Below are 14,194 nucleotides of genomic sequence, written 5' to 3' on the forward strand. Positions count from 1 at the left end.
GCAAGTTATTCTTCTTGATAGAGTCCCTAATGATTCTTAGTGTTTCTTTTTTTTTTGTTAATTCTTTTATCTGATTTTTTTTCAGCTATATCGGTGTTAATTCCCTGGTCCTCCAGATTTCCCACTCTGCATTCTAATTGCTCGAGTCTGCTCCTCTGACTTCCTATTGCGCTGTCTAATTCTGTAATTTTATTATTAATCTTTTGGATTTCTGCATGCTGTCTCTCTATGGATTCTTGCAACTTATTAATTTTTCCAATATGTTCTTGAATAATCTTTTTGATTCTTCCACTGCTTTATCAGTGTGTTCTTTGGCTTTTTCTGTAGATTGCCTTATTTCATTTCTGAGGTCATCCCTGACATCTTGAAGCATTCTGTAAATTAGTTTTTTATATTCTGTATCTGATAATTCCAGGATTGTATCTTCATTTGGGAAAGATTTTGATTCTTTAGTTTGGGGAGATGTAGAAGCAATCATGGTCTGCTTCTTTATGTGGTTTGATATCGACTGCTGTCTCCAAGCCATCACTAAGATATAGTAGTGATTTATTCTATATTTGCTCACTGAGTCTTATCTTGTTTTGTTTTCTTTCAATATACGTAGATGGGCTACTAGATTGTGCTGTCTCGTTTGTTGTAGCCCTTGACTTACTTATGACCTATTACCAGCTGGTTTGGGCTGTTGCCAGATATATATGCCTGAGTCTATTCACTATTCTTGAGTAGAATCTGATTTTGGGTCATCAAGTGTGTGCTGCACCCTAACACCTATCCACCTTGAGAAGTAGTGGTGATAGTTGTGTGCACCAGATTCTAGTAGCAGCAGGGGTTCACATTCCGGGGGCGGGGGGGGGAAGGCAGGATGCTGACAGGCTTCCCCAAGTGTCAGTGAGGTAGGTGTGTCTCTATTCCTAAAGGACCTTGGTGGGTGGGCTCTGCAGCTGTACCTTAGGTCCCCAATGCAAGTACCTCTACAGATTGGTAGGTGTCACCCTCCTTAGACCCCTAAGGCAGGAGGCTGGGTGGTCTGGGGGGAGCTTCAGCCCTCAGTTCCCTGTTGTGGGTCAGTGAGGGCTCTGTTGAATATGCAGAGATATCAGACCGGGGAAACTTGTCTTTCCAGTAAATCCACTAAAACAAATGCAGTCAGATCCCTATCAGAAATGCCTTTGCATTATAATAGCCACCTTGTTCCCTGTAGGGATGAAAGCCCGAGACTGTGGATCACATATGCTTGGCTGGAGCTGGTTCTGTGGTTTTAGTCCAGTTAGGGAAGGATTTTTGGTCCCTGGGTTTTTTGTGGTTGCTTCTCTCAGGCCAGAAGAATGGGTTAGGAAAAGACAAAAAAAAAAAAAAGTGAAAAGAAAAACCGCAGAGCAGTTCTCCCTCTGGCTCAGGAAATTCCAATGTTAGTGAAGCCTCCTGGGAGGGGGAGGGGAGGGTTCAGAAAAACAGGAGAGAGTAGCACCCCGGAATGTAGACAAAGTTACTTATCTTGCTTGGGATGACTGTTTTATCTGAGATTCCCTAGGGACGCGTTGCCTGTGTGCGCTGGCTGGATAGAGATTGCCCCGGAGGGTCAGGCTCACGTCTCGTGCTTGCTCTGTCTCAGAAGCCACGGTTAGTTCCTCCACTCCCAGTCCAAAGCCCTGCACCAAGGTTCCCCAGCTGGGATGCTGCACTCCCGGCTCCAAAACCAGCCGCTGCTTCCCAGCGACTTCTCCTCCCACCAGCTGAGTCACCGCACCTCCCGCACGGACCGGCTTGGCCCCCTCCCGAGGTCATTTCAGGTGGGTAGGGCTGCGCCCCGTGTTTGCGCCATCACAGGGTACCGTGCTCAGCTCCCCTGCACCTAGTCTAAAGCCCGGTGCCAAGGTTTCCGGACTGGGACGCTGGCTCCAGGCTCCGAAAACAGTCGCTGCTTCTCCGTAGTTGTTTGTTCTCAGTCTCTGTCACTCAGGTCAACTCTTTACGTCTGTGTTTGTTGGTCGGGTTCGTAGATTGTCATGTATGTGATCGATTCACTTGTTTTTCCGAGTCTTTGTTGCAAGAGGGATCCGAGGTAGCGTCTACCTAGTCAGCCATCTTGGCTCCCTCCTCCTCAGGAAACATTTTCTATGAGAAAATAATTGTGCTAATATCAAAGCCTGATAAAGACACAAGAAAACTACAGATCACTATCCCTATGAACACAGATGCAAAAGTTCTCAACAAATTTCATCAAGATGAATCCAACAGCATATTAAAAGAGTGTACAGCATAAGTTATCTCTGGAAGAAAGGATGGTTCAACTTAAGAGTATCAATTTTATACTATACCACATCAAGAATAAAAAAAATACATTATCAACCTTGATCAATGGAGAAAAATGCTTGACAAATGCCAACATCATTTTATGACTATAAACAAAACAACAAATAAAAAAAACTCTACGAAATGCATTGCCATGGAGTCATTTCTGACCCATAATGACTCCATAAGACAGAATAAAACTACCCCCTAGGGTTTCCAAGGAGCAGCTGATGGATTCAAACTGCCAACCTTTTGGTTAGCAACCAGGCACTTAACCACTGTGCCATCAGGGCTAAAATATAATTCTTACATATTGCACTTTGAGGCTTGAATTTTTTCATCAGTTAGTTGTTTCACCCTGAGAAATGCAACACATTCTTCTTTTTTTGGTTTCTAACTCCAGGTCTTTGGTCATTTCATTACACTGTTTTAGCTTGTCTGCTCAAGCTGCCCTTTGAAATCTTTTGTGCAGCTCTTTTACTTCATCATCTCTTCCATTCCAGCCACTCTTTGGAAACCCTATGAGGAAGTTCTAGTCTATTCTACAGGGTCGCTATGAGTTGGAATCAACTTCAGAATAGATCTTGAAACGTTCTTTTTGACTATGAATGCAACACCATTCCTCTTCGAGTTGTCATTCCCAGCATAGTAGACTATATGATTGTCCGATTCAAAATTGCCGATACCAGTCCATTTCAGCTCACTAATGCCTAGGATATTGATGTTTGTGTGTTCCATTTCAGTTTTAACAATTTCCAGTTTTCCTAGATTCATACTTCATACATTCCAGGTTCTGAATGTGTAGTGACAGTTTAAGCAATATATAGTGTCCTTCCTTGTCTTTTGTGGTAGGTTTTGCATTAAAGTATGTTTTGTCAGAGACTAATATTGCCACTCCTGCTTTTTTGGTTTTTGTTTGGTATATATATATTTTTCCATCTTTGATATTATTTTTTTTTGTCTGTGAGTCTAAGGCATGACTCTTGTAGGCAGCATATAGAACAGTCATGTTTTTTATCCATTCTGGCAGTCTCTCTCTCTTTTTCTTGGTGCATTTAATCCATTTTCATTCAGTGTAATTATTGATAGTTATGTATTTAGTGACATTATTTTGATTTGTGTGTGTGTGTGTGTGTGTGGTGTTGACAGATTCTTTGTTCTATTTAATTTTCTGTGCTGAGTCATTTTTACGTATTTTCTTTTCATCTTTTTCACTATTGTTGATTTTGTGCTTGCTGACTCTATGTTTTTCTTTTTTTTTCTTTGATTTGTATGGGTAGATTTGTTAGTTTCCTTTGTGATTACCTCAAACTTTACCTCTTTTTCTAACCTGAACCCAGTTTTAACTTCGTAATATCACTTCACCTTTCTCTCCATAAGGAAGTTCTATGACTGCACTATTTAGTCCTCTTCTTTTGTGTTAATGTTGTTATCATTTACATATTGATGTCACTGTTTCCTATTTTCACTCTTTTGAGTTTGACTTATTTTTGCAACTAGCCTATCTGGGTTGATACCTGGTTGTTCTGTCCTGTGTTCTAATCCTGCATCGTTGTCTGATATTGTTGGTTCTCTAGCTGAAGAACTCCTTTTAATATTTCTTGTAATACTTGTTTTCTTTTTACAAATTCCCTTAACTTCTGTTCATCTAAAAATGCCCTAATTTTGCCACAATATTTGAAAGACATTTTTGCTGCATATATAAAATCTTGGCTTATATATGTATATATATATTTTTTTCCTTCAAGGGTTTATACATGTCATCCCATTGCCTTCTTGCTTGCATTGTTTCTGCTGAGTAGTCAGCACTTTGTCTTTTGAATCTCCTTTGTAGGTGACTTTTTGTTTATCCCTAGCTACTACTAAGAATCTTTGTTTTTGGCAAGTTTGATTAGAATATGCTTCGGTGACTTCCTTTTGGGGATCTACTGTGTGTGCGGTTCAGTAATTGTCTTGGATAGATATCTTCTCATCTTTCACAGTATCAGGGGTGTTTTCTGCCAGCAAATCTCTAACAATTCTCTCTGCATTTCCTGTTATTTCCCCTCACCCCCTGTTCTGGTACTCCAATCACTCATAGATTTTTTTTTCTCTTCATAGTGTCTCACATAATTCTTAGAGTTTCTTCATTTTTAAAAAGTCTTTAATTTTTCTTCAAAGAAATTAGTTTCAAGGCATTTATCTTCAATCTCACTAATTCTGACTTTCATTGCTTCAATTCTGTTCCTGAGACTTCCTATTGGGTAGTCTAACTCAGAAATTTTATTGTTAATTTTTTGGATTTCTAGTTGCTGCCTCTGTATGGTTTCAGCAGCCTGTTAAATTTGTTGTTCTGTTCTTGTATTGCTTTCTTGAGTTCCTGTATTGCTCTTTCTGGGTGTTCCTTGGGTTGTTCTGAGTTTTGCCTAATTTCCTGCCTGATCTCTTCAAGAGCTCTGAATATTAAGCTTTTGAATTCTAACTCTGATAATTCCAAGACCTTTTCTTGATCTGGAAGATTTCTTGGTTCTTTGATTGCTTTCTGGAGCCATCTTGACCTGGTTGTTTACGTGATTTGATATTGACACCAGTCTCTGAGCCATCAATAACTTATTATATTTATTTTATGTCTGCATACTCTGTCCTAGCTTTTTGATTTGTTCTGATATATCCAAGTAGATGGCTGGGCATGACAACTATTTTTGTTATTGGTGTCTTTGAAGATTTCAGGTTCTGTCACTAGGTATATGAATTCAGGTGACTGTTCACGTTTCTTGTGCAGATTCAGCTCTAGTGTCCAGGTCATCAATCACCGAGTATGTGTTGCAGACTCTAACCTAACATCCTAGGTGAGCAGGGATATGTAGAGGTGTTTGGAGTGGTTACGGCACCTATGTGCTCAGCAAGGGTCGGGGCTGATAGCTGTCCCTGAGTGCCTGGGTGGAAGACATATCCATGTCCCCTAGAGTGCACAGGTGGCTGGGTTTTGCAACTGAACTTTGGGTAGCCAGTGCTGTTGGCAATAAGCACTGCGAGGCACCACTTATTCCTGGACACCTGTCATTTATAGCTACATGGAATGGGTGATATCACTAGCCCTCAGGCCTCTTATGTGGGTGGGTGAGTACCCTGCTTAATGGGCAGTGTGATGTCAAATGTCATGAATCTGCAACTCCCCCTTGGCTTCTGTAGTAAAAATAGGCTTCAGGTACATGCCCTGTTGTTCTATGCTAATGAGGACCTACACAGTTGAATCAGCCCATGCAGGTCTAGGCAGGGATGAAGGGTGTCACAAGTCCATGGACCCCTTATGCCAGTGCCTAGCCAAAGGTACAGTGACTGGTCTGAGTTTCTGGCTTAGGGAGTGTGGCAATTTTTTAAAGCATTAGACTGGCTTAGGGTTGGACGATGCAGAGTTCCCAGCTTACGGCTGTGGCATTAATGAGGACCTGCATTGTTGAATCATCCTATACAGGTCTAGGCAGGGTTGAAGGATGTTGTAAGTTCACAAACTCACCTTATGCCAGTGCCTGGGCAAAGGGGCAGTGCCTGCCCTGGGTTCCTGGCTTGGCAAGGCATGTCTATTTTTGAAGCACAAGACTGGTTTCGGCAAAGATTGTCCTGAGTTCCAGGTTTAGGGAGCTTGCCGATTTTTTTTTTTCTGAAGCTACAAGACTGGTTTTGATGAGGGTAGCCCTCAGTTCTGGCTTAGGAGGCATTGCATTTGTTGAATACTCCCAGATCTTGTGTAGGAGCAGAGCTGGGAGGGGGGTCGGTGAAGGGAAATTAGCACTTCTCTGCTGTCAAAGTCCTGAACGGGGTGGCATTATTTTGACCCCACGTAGTAGGTTATACACTAGCACTTAACTTTCCAAGGTCCAGTGCTGGAGGCTTCTGCATACTCTCCGCTGCCTCACATGGTGATACAAGTCCTGAGTGCTGCTGATTACTTCGGCCTGAATGTGCCTGGAATTTTAGCCTGCAGGTTTCTGGATATCTCTTGACTGACACTTCTTCCCCTCATTGCTCTGTCTGACTCCTTAACTATGTCTATGGTGATCAGAGCTCCTAGACTGTGACATATATTCAATTCACTTATTTTTTGAGGTCTTTGTTATAAGTGGGACCACCGGCAGCATCTCACTATTCTGATCCCACCGACTAATAATTTTTTTAATAACTTTTATTGTGCTTTAAGTGAAAGCTTACAACTCAAGTCAGTCTCTTATATAAAAACTTATATACACCTTTCCGCATACTCCCAATTACTCTCCCCCTAATGAGACAGCCCACACTCTCCCTCCACTCTCTCTTTTCGTGTTAATTTCATGAGCATCTAACCCCCTGTACCCTCCAGTCTACTCTCCAGGGAGGGGATGCCAACATTCTCTCCAGTGTCCACCTGATCCTAGAAGCTCACCCCTCACCAGCATCCCTCTCCAACTCATTGTCCAGTCCAATCCATGTCTCAAGAGTTGGCTTCGGGAATGGTTCCTGTCCTGGGCCAAAAGAAGGTCTGGGGGCCATGACGACCAAGGTACTTCAAGTCTCAGTCACACCATTAAGTCTGGGCTTTTTTTGAGAATTTGGGGTCTGCATCCCAGTGCCCTTCTGTTCCTTCAGGGGTTCTCTGTTGTGTTCCCTGTCAGGGCAGTCATCGGTTGTAGCTGGGCACCATCTAGTTCTTCTGGTCTCAGGATGAGGTAGTCTTTGGTTCATGTGGCTCTTTCTGTCTCTTGGGCTCATAATTACCTTGTGTCCTCGGTGTTCTTCATTCTCCTTTGATCCAGGTGGGTTGAGACCAATCGATGCATCTTAGATGGCTGCTTGCTAGCGTTGAAGACCCCAGACGCCACTCTTCAAAGTGAGTTGCAGAATGTTTTGTTAATAGATTTTATTATGCCAATTGACTTAGATGTCCCCTGAAACCATGGTCCCCAGACCCCTGACCCTGCTATGCTGGCCTTTGAAGCATTCAGTTTCTTCAGGAAACTTCTTTGCTTTTGGTTTAGTCCAATTCTGTTGACCTCACCTGTATTGTGTGCTGTCTTTCCCTTCACCTAAAGTAGTTCTTATCTACTATCTAATTAGTGAATTTCCCTAACCCCTCTCCCCCCTCCCCCCGTCTTGACCGTGAAAGAAGGTTTTCTTCTCTGTTTAAACTATTTCTCAAGTTCTTATAATAGTGGTCTTATACGATATTTGTCCTTTTTCAACTGACTAATTTCACTCAGTATACTGCCTTCCACGTTCATCCAAGTTATGAAATGTTTCACAGATTCCTCACTGTTCTTTATCGATGCATACTATTCCATTGTGTGAATATACCATAATTTATTTATCCATTCATCCATCGATGGGCACCTTGGTTGCTTCCATCTTTTTGCTATTGTAAACAGTGCTGCAGTACACATGGGTGTGCATATGTCTGTTCGTGTAAAGGCTCTTATTTCTCTAGGATCTATTCCAAGGAGTGGGATTGCTGGATCGTATGGTACTTCTATTTGTAGCTTTTTAAGGAAGTGCCAAATCGATTTCCTAAGTGGTTGCACCGTTTGACATTCCCACCAGCAGTGTATAAGTGTTCCAATCTCTCCACAGCCTCCCCAACTTTTATTATTTTGTGTTTTTTGGATTAATGCCAGTCTTGTTGGAACGAGATAAAATCTCATTGTAGTTTTGGTCAGCATTTCCCTAATGGCTAATGAATGTGAACATTTCCTCATATATCTGTTAGCTACTTGAATGCCTTCTTTAGTGAAGTGTCTATTCATATCATTTGCCCATTTTTTAATTGGGTTATTTGTTTTTTTGCAGTATCATGTAGATTTTAGAGATCAGGTGCTGATCAGAAATGGCATAGCTAAAAATTTTTTCCCAGTCTGTAGGTAGTCTTTTTACTCTTTTGATGAAGTCTTTGGATGAGCATAGGTGTTTGATTTTTAGGAGCTCCCAGTTTTCTAGTTTTTCTTCTGCATCCTTAATAACGTTATGTATACTGTTTATGCCATCTATTAGGGCCCCTAACATTGTCCCTATTTTTTCTTCCATAATCTTTATCATTTTAGATTTTATATTTAGGTCTTTGATCCATTTTTAGTTAGTTTTTTGCATGGAGTGAGGTATGGGTCTTGTTTCATGTTTTTGCAGATGAATAACCAGTTATGCCAGCATCATTTGTTAAAATGACTGTCTTTTCCCCATTTAACACTTTTGAGGCTTTTGTCCAATAACATCTGCTCGTATGTGGACGGATTTATGTCTGGATTCTCAATTCTGTTCCATTGGTCCAGGTATCTGTTGTTGTACCAGTACCTGCCTGTTTTGACCACTGCAGTGGTATAATAGGTTCTAAAATCAGGTAAAGTAAGGCCTCCCACCTTGTTCTTCTTTTTCAGTAATGTATTATTTATCTGGGGCCTCTTTCCCTTCCACATGAAATTGGTAATTTGTTTCTCCATCTCATTAAAGAATGTCCTATGGGATTTGGATCAGAATTGTATAGATCGGTTTTGGTAGAACATTTTTATAATGTTAAGCCTTCCTATCCTCGCTCAATGTATGTTCTTCCACTTATGTAAGTCTCTTTTTGTTTCTTGCAAAAGTGTACTGTAGTTTTCTTTGTATAAGTCTTTTATATCTCTGGTAAGATTTATTCCTAAGTATTTTATCTTCTTGGGAGCTACTGTAAAGGGCATTGATTTGGTGATTTCCTCTTCAATGTTCTTTTTTGTTGGTGTAGAGGAATCCAAATTTTTTGTATGTTTATCTTGTATGCTGATACTCTGCTGAACTCTTCTGTTAGTGTCAGTAGTTTTCTGGAGGATTCCTTAGGGTTTTCTGTGTATAAGATCATGTCATCTGCAAATAGAGATACTTTTACTTCTTCCTTGCTAGTCTGGATGCCCTGTATTTCTTCATCTAGCCTGATTGCTCTGGCTAGGACTTCCAGCACAATGTTGAATAAGAGTGGTGATAAAGGGCATCCAGATCTGGTTCCCAATCTCAACAGGAATGTTTTCAGGCTTTCTCTATTTCGGGTAATATTGGTTGTTGGCTTTGTATAAATGCCCTTGATTATGCTGGGGACTTTTCCTTCTATTCCTATTTTGCTGAGAGTTTTTATCATGAATGAGTGTTGAACTTTGTCAAATGCCTTTTCTGAATAAATTGATAACATCATGTGATTCTTGTCTTTTGTTTTATTTATGTGGTGGATTACATGAATTGTTTTTCTCCTGATGAACCATTCCTGCATACCTGGTATGAACCACATTTGGTCATGGTGAATTATTTGTTTGATATGTTGTTGAATTCTATTGGCTAGATTTTTTTTTTGAGGATTTTTGCATCTACATTCATGAGGGATATAGGTCTATAATTTTCTTTTCTTGTGGTGTCTTTACCTGGTTTTGGTGTCAGGGTTATGGTGGCTTCATATAATGAGTTTGGGAGTATTCCGTCCTTTTCTAGGCTCTGAAATACTTTTAGTAGTGGTGGTGTTAACTCTTCTCAGAAAGTTTGGTAGAAGTCTGTAGTGAAGCCCTCTGGACCAGGGCTTTTTGTTGTTGTTGGGAGTTTTGTTTTTTTTTTTTTTTTTTCCGTTTTCAATGTCTTCTTTTCTTATGGGTCTATTTAGTTGTTCTACCTCTGTTTGTGTTAGTTTAGGTAGGTAATGTGTTTCTAGGAATTCATCCATTTCTTCTAGGTTTTCAAATTTGATTGAGTATAGTTTTTCATAATAATCTGATATGATTCTTTTAAATTCAGTTGGGTCTGTTGTAATATCACCCATCTCATTTCTTATTTGGGTTATTTGCTTTCTCTCCTGTTTTTCTTTTGTCGGTTCGGCCAGTAGTTTATCAATTTTATTGAGTTTTTCAAAAAAACACCTTTTGGTCTTGTTAATTCTTTCAGTTGTTTTTCTGTATTCTATTTCATTTAGTTCAGCTCTAATTTTTATTATTTGTTTTCTTCTGCTGCCTGTGGGTTTCTTTTGTTGCTCTCTTTCTATTTGTTCATGTTGTAAGGATAATTCTTTGATTTTGGTTCTTTCTTCTTTTTGGATGTTTGCATTTATTGATATAAATTGGCCTCTGAGCACCACTTTTGCTGCGTCCCAAAGGTTCTGATAGGAAGTGTTTTCATTTTCATTGGATTATATGAATTTCTTTATTCCATCCTTAATGTCTTCTGCAATCCCGTCTTTCGTGAGCAGGGTATTGTTCAGTTTCCAAGTGTTGATTTCTTTTCCCTGCTTTTCCTGTTATTGATTTCCACTTTTATGGCCTTATGGTCAAAGAAGATGCTTTGTAATATTTCAATGTTTTGGATTCTGCAAAGGCTTGCTTTATGACCTAATATGTGGTCTATTCTAGAGAATGTTCCATGTGCGCTAGAAAAGGAAGTATACTTGGTTGCTCTTTGGTGGAGCATTCTGTATATGTCTGTGAGGTCAAGCTGGTTGATTGTGGCATTTAGATCTTCCGTGTCTTTACTGAGCTTCTTTCTGGATGTCCTGTCCTTCACTGAAAGTGCTGTGTTGAAGTCTCCTATTACTATTGTGGCACTGTCTATCTCACTTTTCAAAGCTAATAAAGTTTGTTTTATGTATCCTGCAGCCCTGTCATTGGGTGCATAAATATTTAACATGGTCATATCTTCTTGGTGTATTATCCCTTTAATCATTATATAGTGTCCTTCCTTATTCTTTCTAATGGATTTAACTTTTAAGTCTATTTTGTCAGAAATTGATATTGCCACTCCTGCTCTTTTTTGATTGTTGTTTGCTTGATGTATTTTTTTTCACCCTTTGAGTTTTAGTTTGTTTGTGCCTCAAAGTCTAAGGTGTGTCTCTTGTAGAAGCATATAGATGAAACTTGTTTTTAAATCCATTCTGCGACTCTCTGTCTCTTTATTGGTGCATTTAGTACATTTATGTTCAGGGTAATTATGGATAGGTATGAATTTAGTGCTATCATTTTGATGTCTGTTTTTGTGTGTTGACAGTTTCTTTTTCCCACCTGATTTTATGTGCTGAGTAGATTTTCTTTATATATTTTCCTTTCCTCATATTTGTTGTTGTTGATTTTGTTTCTGCTGAGTCTGTATTTTTCCCTTGTATTTTATTTTGATGAGTAGGATAGTTTATCTCCTTTGTGGTTACCTTATTATTTACCCCTTTTTTTCTAAATTTAAAACTAACTTTTGTTTCTTTGTATCGCAAAATCTTCCTCTCCATATGGAAGGTGTATGATTACATTTCTTAGTCCCTCTTTTTTATTTTAATGTTGTCTTCTGCTATATAGTAACATCGCTCTTACCCTGTGTTGGGCTTTTTTTTTTTTTTTTTTAATCTTGCTTTGTTTTTTTGGATTTCCCTGTCTGGGTTGACTTCTGGTTGCTCTGCCCAGTGCTCTAGTCTTGGGTTGATACCAAATATTCTTGATTTTCTAACCAAAGAACTCTCTTTAGTATTTCTTGTAATTTTGGGTTGGTTTTTACGAATTCCCTCAACTTGTGTTTATCTGGAAATGTCTTAATTTCACCTTCATATTTAAGAGATCATTTTGATGGATATATGATTCTTGTCAGGCAATTTTTTCCTTCATTTTTTGAAAATACATCATTGCATTGCCTTCTTGCATGCATGGTTTTTGCTGAGTAGTCTGAGCTTATCATTATTGGCCCTCCTTTGTAGATCACTTTTCATTTATCCCTCACCACTCTTATAATTCTCTGTCTTTGGTTTTGGCAAGTTTGATTATAATATGTCTTGGAGACTTTCTTTTAATATTTAACTTATGTGGAGTTCGATAAGCATCTTTGATAGATATCTTCTCATCTTTCACAATATCAGGGAAGTTTTGTGCCAACAAATCTTCAACAATTTTCTCTGTATTTTCTGTTATCCCTCCCCGTTCTGGTACTCCAGTCACTCATAGGTTATTTCTCTTGATAGAGTCCCACATGATTCTTAAGATTTCTTCATTTTTTAAGATTCATTTATCTGATTTTTCTTCAAATATATTAGTACCAAGTGATTTATCTTTGAGTTCAGAAATTTTAGCTTCTACTTCCTCAATTCTGCACCTCTGACTTTATATTGAGTTATCTAATTGTGTAATTTTATTGTTAATCTTCTGAATTTCTGATTGCTGTTTGTCTATGGATTTTTCCAGCTTATTAAACTTTTCATTATGTTCCTGAATAATCTTTCTAATTTCTTCAGTTGCTTTATCTGTGTGTTCCTTGGCTTGTTCTGCATATTGCCTCATTTCCTTCCTGATGTCTTGAAGGGTTCTGTATATTAAACTTTTGTATTCTGCATCTGGTAATTCCAGGAATGCACTTTCATCTAGAAGATCCCTGGATTCTTTGTTTTGAGAGCTTGTTGAGACAATCATGATCTGTTTCTTTATGTGACTTGATATTGACTGTTATCTCTTAGCCATCTATAAGCTATTTAATTTGTTTATTTTATGTTTGCTTGCCATGTCATAGGTTCTTGCTTTAATGTGACAAAAGGCAGAGGGATTTCCCCAGTAGTTCCCACTCTCAGGCCAACAAGTATATGAGAAGGGGTACATTATGGGCCAGGTGCGTCTACCGTCCTGGGAGGTCTTCACCCCCGCAGCCCTCGACCAGACCCCATGGCGAGTGAGGTGCGGCCTGGGGAAGGCAGGGCTGCACCTGGAGGCTGGGAGGACAGCGGCCTGCGAAGTGGCCCTTTAAAAAGATGGTACCTAGGGTGTCCCGGGGAGCAGCCCCCGGAAAGCTGTAGCGCCAAGCCGGAGCAGGTCATAGCTGGTGCGCAGGAGAAGGACAAGACACCTGCGGAGGCCGCTGTCTTCTGTGTGGTGCTGCTAGAGGACACCTGGGCCTGGAGGGAGAGAGTGGAGGCGCAGGAGGAGGAGGTGGTGGTGGAGGATATAATTGAGGAGGTGGAGGTCATGACCATGGGTGACGAGGAAGAGCAGGAACAGACGGAGAGGCAGGAACAGCGCGAACAGCCCCAGGCCGAGCAGACCATCATCGCCTGGACCCTCCAGCACCCAGCACTCCTGGAGTCCTTAGAGGCCCTGGAGGCCCTTCAAATGGAGATATGGCCTGTGAAGGCCATGGCCAACAGGGCCTGTTTTTGCCTGAAGCGCAAGGTTGTTCAGAGGTGCAAGCCACACCTCCACCGCAGAAGCGCCATCATCCAGGGTATCCCAGGGTTCTGGGTCAAAGCAGTATCCTTTCAGTGGGAGCTCCGACGGGTGGGAGGTGGGTGAGGGAAGAGGGTTAAAAGAGCAGAAAGTTGGGTGGGGAGGGTGCATGGTGTCAGAGGGTACACAGGTAGGGAATAGTGCCAGGCCAGCATCTACACTAAGAGAACCCTGAGGTGGGGACCGCAGGTGAATCTTTTGGCCCTTACCTAAGCACCGCAAACCTTCCCGGGGACTAGAAGCAGAGGCGACAGGCAGCATAAGAATAGCTTCGATGACCTGAATGTCCATGCCAGTCAGTAACTCAAAAACAAACAAAAAAAACACAAACCCAGTGTTGCCAAGTGGATTCCTACTCATAACGGCCCTACAGTACAGAGCAGAACTGTCCCATAGAGTTTCCAAGGAGCGCATGGTGGATTGCAACTGCCAACCTTTTGGTTAGCATACCTAGCACTTAACCATTCCACCACCACAGTTCACAGTCAGCCGCTACCAGCACCTCATCTCCAAAAGGCAGGTTTCTCCTTCCTCAAGTTTTCTTTCCTGAGCAGGCGTCCTCTATTTGATAGTAGCACCTCCCCCCAGAACACACCATCCAGGTCCAGCCTCTGCGTCCACAAACCCCTCTCCATAGCCCCCATATATGTGCCCTCTCATTGCCTCATAGGAATCCATCAGAGCTCCAAACAGAGCTCAGCACCCATGGGAAG

The sequence above is a fragment of the Loxodonta africana genome, chromosome Y (assembly GCF_030014295.1).
Source record: "Loxodonta africana isolate mLoxAfr1 chromosome Y, mLoxAfr1.hap2, whole genome shotgun sequence".
NCBI classification, from domain to species: domain Eukaryota; kingdom Metazoa; phylum Chordata; class Mammalia; order Proboscidea; family Elephantidae; genus Loxodonta; species Loxodonta africana.